This window comes from Schistocerca nitens, chromosome 11 (assembly GCF_023898315.1).
Source record: "Schistocerca nitens isolate TAMUIC-IGC-003100 chromosome 11, iqSchNite1.1, whole genome shotgun sequence".
Taxonomy (NCBI): Eukaryota; Metazoa; Arthropoda; class Insecta; order Orthoptera; family Acrididae; genus Schistocerca; species Schistocerca nitens.
In genome coordinates, this window is record NC_064624.1 from 213,109,050 (window position 1) to 213,115,161 (window position 6,112).

Sequence of the window (6,112 nt, forward strand, 5' to 3'; positions counted from 1 at the left end):
AATAATATACAGAAGAATGGAAAAGAAAATTGAGAATGCGCTAGGTGACGATCAGTTTGGCTTTAGGAAAAGCAAAGGGACGAGAGAGGCAATTCTGACGTTACGGCTAATAATAAAAGCAAGGCTAAAGAAAAATCAAGACACTTTCGTAGGATTTGTCGACCTGGAAGAAGCGTTCGACAATATAAAATGGTGCAAGCTGTTCGAGATTCTGAAGAAAGTAGGGGTAAGTTATAGGGAGAGACGGGTCATATACAATATGTACAACAACCAAGAGGGAATTATTAGAGTGGACGATCAAGAACGAAGTGCTCCTATTAAGAAGGGTGTAAGACAAGGCTGTAGCCTTTCGCCCCTACTCTTCAATCTGTACGTCGAGGAAGCGATGATGGAAATAAAAGAAAGGTTCAGGAGTGGAATTAAAATACAAGGTGAAAGGATATCAATGATACGATTCGCTGATGACATTGCTATCCTGAGTGAAAGTGAAGAAGAATTAAATGATCTGCTGAACGGAATGAACAATCTAATGAGTACACAGTATGGTTTGAGAGTAAATCGGAGAAAGAGGAAGGTAATGAGAAGTAGTAGAAATGAGAACAGCGAGAAACTTAACATCAGGCAGTAAAATAACGAATAACGGACGGAGCAAGGAGGACATCAAAAGCAGACTCGCTATGGCAAAAAAGGCATTTCTGGCCAAGAGAAGTCTACTAATATCAAATACCGGCCTTAATTTGAGGAAGAAATTTCTGAGGATGTACGTCTGGAGTACAGCATTGTATGGTAGTGAAACATGGACTCTGGGAAAACCGGAACAGAAGAGAATCGAAGCATTTGAGATGTGGTACCACAGACGAATGTTGAAAATTAGGTGGACTGATAAGGTAAGGAACAAGGAGAATCTGCGCAGAATCGGAAAGGAATATATGGAAAACGTTGACAAGGAGAAGAACAGGATGATAGGATATTTATTAAGACGTGAGAGAATGACTTCCATGTTACTAGAGGAAGCTGTAGAGGGTAAAAACTGTAGAGGAAGACGGAGATTGGAATACGTCAAGCAAATAACTGAGGACGTAGGCTGCAAGTGCTGCTCTGAGATGAAGAGGTTGTCACAGCGGGGGGGGGGGGGATTCGTGGCGGTCCACATGAAAGCAGTCAGAAGGCTGATGACCTCCCCAAAAAAAAACCTTCGCCTGTTTGAAAATAAGTCTATTTCAGTGAAGATACCAAGTTTGGGATCCCGCAATGTGTCCGTAATTGCCGGCCGGGGTGGCCGAGCGGTTCTAGGCGCTGCAGTCTGCAACCGCGCGACCGCCACGGTCGCAGGTTAGAATCCTGCCTCGAGCATGGATATGTGTGATGTCCTTAGGTTAGTTAGGTTTAAGTAGTTCTAAGTTCTAGGGGTCCGTTGACCTCAGAAGTTAAGTCCCATAGTGCTCAGAGCCATTTTTTGTACGTAATTTGTCTCACACCTCACACCCCCGCCTGCCTGCTTATCTAACTAAATCGTGGCGTTCTGCTTATCTCCGCTTTTGTTCCAGACTTCAGCGCCGAGAATTTCTGTCTACTTTTTCATTTTCAATTAAGAGTAATCTTTCTGAGATAATTTGATCAACGAAAATATTTTTCCTCCAAAATTGTTACCAGTATCTTACTTTCGTCCATGGTCCTGGTCGAAAGGTATTGTTATGTACTAGTATGCTCCTGAAAAATACAGTCAGTAGTATTCCACTCTTTTATTTCTTAGAACCTGGTTAAGGATCCGCAGCTATAATGTATTTCTTAGATATGCCGTTAATACTCCATACAAGCATTTCTAATGAACGGCATCATTTTTGTTACGTGTATTCTGAGGTTACAATAGACGACATTATACTTGTATATGGTATGAGTGTCTAGGGTTCGGTCTCTAATAAAAATCTTGATTAAGATTCGTATCATCTGGGTTTTCAGCTCAGTGACACTGAGAGCTCAAGTATCACTTTGACGTCTTTGATTTTTAAGTTTTCTCATCACAAAGTGGCTAACGAGCGTCGTAGCTCACGTCCGAAAACACACACAATTTTAACACAAACGAGCAAAATGTAAAAATTTACACAATACGATTTCTCGCGGTAGCAGCAAACGGCTTGTTTGCACTTTCTCGCGGTAACAGGAAACGGCTTGTTTGCACAGTGTACAGTCAGTCTGACTGACACACACACACACACACACACACACACACACACACACACACACCAAATGCTCACTAGGAGATTTCCAACTGCAGTGCGCGCGCCTTGGTTACAATCCTAAGGTATCTGTAATACAGTTTTACTTCCAGAAGCATCTAGAAGTTGTGAATCAAATTGGTAAATGATACTGTTTCCATCTTTAAGAACAGAGACAAATTTAGATGAAATTATATTTCTTATAACTGATAAGTTCTCAGAAATATGATAGAAACAAAAAATTATTTACATGCTTATGAAAATTAAGATTGAATTATTTTTAAAATATGTCACGTCACACGGTTTGTTTGTATTTACATTTTAGAACAAGTTATTTCTGAGGTAGTGAACTATGACTTTGGAAAAAAAAATTATTCTTTGTTTAGTGAGCAATAAAGTTTTGTTAGCTATCACGTAATTTAAGTTTGGAAATAATCATATACAAGTGGCATTCGTTGTGAGTGACATACAGAAAAACGTATAAAAACATTATACGTTTTACATAGGTATTTAAGCTATCTTGAATCTAGGTGATTATAAAGCGAAGTTTGTAGGATAATTAATTTTTGTGGCACAACATATTCACACGAAAATATGCAAAAATGTTATTACATTATGGACAAATTCGGAAAGATGTAAAATTTCGTAAATGCAGGAGTGTGTTGCGTAATTGTGTGAGAAACATGAATCTGATAGTTTGTAGCCGGAAATCTGATAAAACGTTACCAAAAAGAAGACGGGATCGCAAACTTCAGTTACCCAGTGGGTTGGTTTGTTGTAACAGCAGTTGAATAAAGGTGCACTGCATGGAAAAATATTTTCGCACGCGCCCCTGAATTCGTTTCGCACGGTATCACTAGCTCTGTGTTATAATCATCTGACATCGACCGACACAGTTAGCAAATATTCTACACTCGTGCCCTGTCTGAAGAAGAACTAAAAGACCTGTAAACTGAAATCGTACGATATGGACTCGGTATCCGTACTGAGAAGCCCCGTACATAACGCTGCTGATAAACTTAACATCCAGATTTTGGATGAAGTGGAAGAATTGTGGTGCCTAGGAGCGATAATAACATACGGCAACAAAGCGAGGAAGACGTACGGAGTGGAGTGCAGCAATAGAAGAGCGTTCGGTAAGAGGAGCCTGTTGGGCCTCGAGTTGAGGCAGGTGCTCTCTGAGAATGTGTGTGTGCAGCGTGTCATCGTACGGAAGTCAGTCGAGGACTGGGGGACAGCCAGAGAGGAAGACAACCACAGCGTGTGACAAGTGGCACGAACACGAGCCGCCCGCGACTGACATGTCAAAGAGTAAATGTGATCACACAGGTATGCGTGCCTTCCACAGATACACAAAGCAGTGCTTTCGAAGATGTGTATGATAATATTCGCGAGCTTATAAAACATGTCTCATAGATCGGGAAGAATTTATTCATAAAGAGGGTCTGGACTGCAGTGATAGGAGATGGTGCAGAACAGAAGAGAACAGCAGGTAGTTCGCTACTGGTCAACGGAACAAGTGAGGCGGAGGGTTAATTGTTGACAGATTTCCGTTCGAACAGCTTACGGGGTATGCAAGCGGGTGACGCCGCCGGCAGCCGCTTTGGTGGTCGCCCTACTGCATCCCCGTAAGTTATGTAAACATTGCACACACAAGAACAAAAGATCTCAACAGATTTCTGTATTTAGCGCAAAGTCGGCTTTTCAGTGACTGCTTGAAAAAGAAATTCAAGTGGAAGATGCCAGCGAGTCACAAATGTAACGAGATTCAGAATTTCATAGAACAAAGGTTTTGGGATCGAGTTAAGAACTGACGGAGACATTAAGGTGTCGGCACCGCCATAAAGTGGTACCAACGAAACGCCAGCCGAAACTGAGGGGACGCCGTGGTGGTAGACTGGAGCTTGGAGCCCCTTCTGGCCGTGCTGAAGGAGCCGAAACCTCAGTCACCCTCCGGGGAACACTTTATAAAACATTCAAGAGGTTGGTGGCGTGGAAAATCGATAGAATGACGTCAAAGTTGTGGTAGTAAATGTGACCGAAAACGGATCTAGGATTGAAAAACGCATAAGAGATGCAGTGGTGAATAGTGACACGCTCATATGTACAAAAGAAGCAACATTAACTGTAAAAATATTTATAACGAAAAGAAAAAATACAGATCACTGATGTACGAAGTTAAACGCAACGCAAGTTTGGAAAGGATGACGAGGAATGAATGGAGAATACTTGACATGGGTAAATATGGAACTGAAACAGGCGAATGACCTCAGGGGAAAACAGAAGAAAGAACACAGTCATTAAAGGTGTAATAGGTAATCGTGAAATGAATGTAAAACTTATTCGTGTAGGTAGAAAGAAGACGTGCAAAAACTTGATAGGTGCTGATAAAAAATTAGACGAATTGAAAAAGAAGAAAGAGTGCAAGAAGATGATTAAGGAGATTCAACCCTTACCTTTGAATTACAAAATGTTTTCCTCGAATTCACGAGGTACCAGTATTCACGTACTGACGAAACTCCGGGGGAATCCTCGTATGTTTAGGGCCCAGAAGAGAAGCGAGAACTGTACAAGTTCCTATAAGAAATTTATGAATCTCACGAACTTGCATTAAATTTAGGAATGACTGAAATTATTATGCATTTGGAGAAAGCGAGATCAAGTAACTGTGAATATTATCACACGGTCGGTCCAATCTTACGTGCTTCAGTACTATTCGAGACAGCATTTCGTAGCGGAATGGGAAGGAAAATTCAAACAGGAGAGGACCGGCTTCATTTTAAGACAGGGAATGGGTCTCGAGGCGAGATTCCGGCAGTGTGTGTCTAATAAACCAGGCCACATTAATGAGAAACAGGGAAGGGTGCGTAACATAATTAGATGTGGACGCGGTTTCCGATCGTACGAAGTGCAGTGAAAAGTTTTCCGAGCATAGGCAGTGTAGTGTCCACTGCAGGGACAGAAGGGTGATAAATGTTGTCAGTTCTGCAGCCCTGCCTCTCACACCGCACCTGGTGGTTCGCTGCGGTCCCGTTTCGAAAGTTCTTCAACTCGACACACAATCGTTGCAGCGTTTAGGACTCACAGGGGTCCGCACAGAGCAAAATATTCATTATCAGTTCCAAAAATACTTGAGTAAGCATCTTCCTCTTCTTCTTTTGCCAGTACCTTATCGCGCTGTTGCGTAGGGTCGGCGAGCTTAGTATCGGATTTGGCAGGGTCACTTCGAAGGGGTGGGTGGGTGGGGTGGGTGGGTGCCCTGCCCTTCCTGCCGCTACCCCGTACCCCCCTGGGATGGAATCGGTGTACACCAGCTGTCTGCGTCTAGTGTAAATCGTGAAATAGTGTGAGGCGGAAGGTGGGGACCAGCCCAGTATTCACCTAGAGGCATATGGAAAACCGCCTAAAACCCACATCCAAGCTGGCCGGCACACCAGCCAAAGTCGGTATTCCTCCGGGCGGATTCGATCTGGGGCCGGCGCGCCTAAACGAGTCCAGGAAGCAGCGCTTTTGCCTATCCAGGCGGGTCATTTGAGTAAAGATATTGATTATAGATTTTCAGTTTAGAGTAATTATCATTTTTTACAGAAGTTTAGTGCTTACACAATTAATGGTAAGACCCATTTCTGAATCACAACTCACGTGCGTAAACTAACTCGCATACAGAGCGATAGCCATAGAGGTTTCGATTGCTGTCTAGCAAAAGTAAAATGACTTAATTAATTTCTTTTTTGTTTGCAGTCCTGGTGCACGGAACTGCAGGAGCTAAAACGAATTGGCTCAGCCGGTTTAGAGTTAACCAAACGGTAGTCAAAAGCCTCAGATGTACACTACGTGATCAAAAGTATCCGGACACCCCCAAAAACGTACGTTTTTCATATTAAGTGCATCGTGCT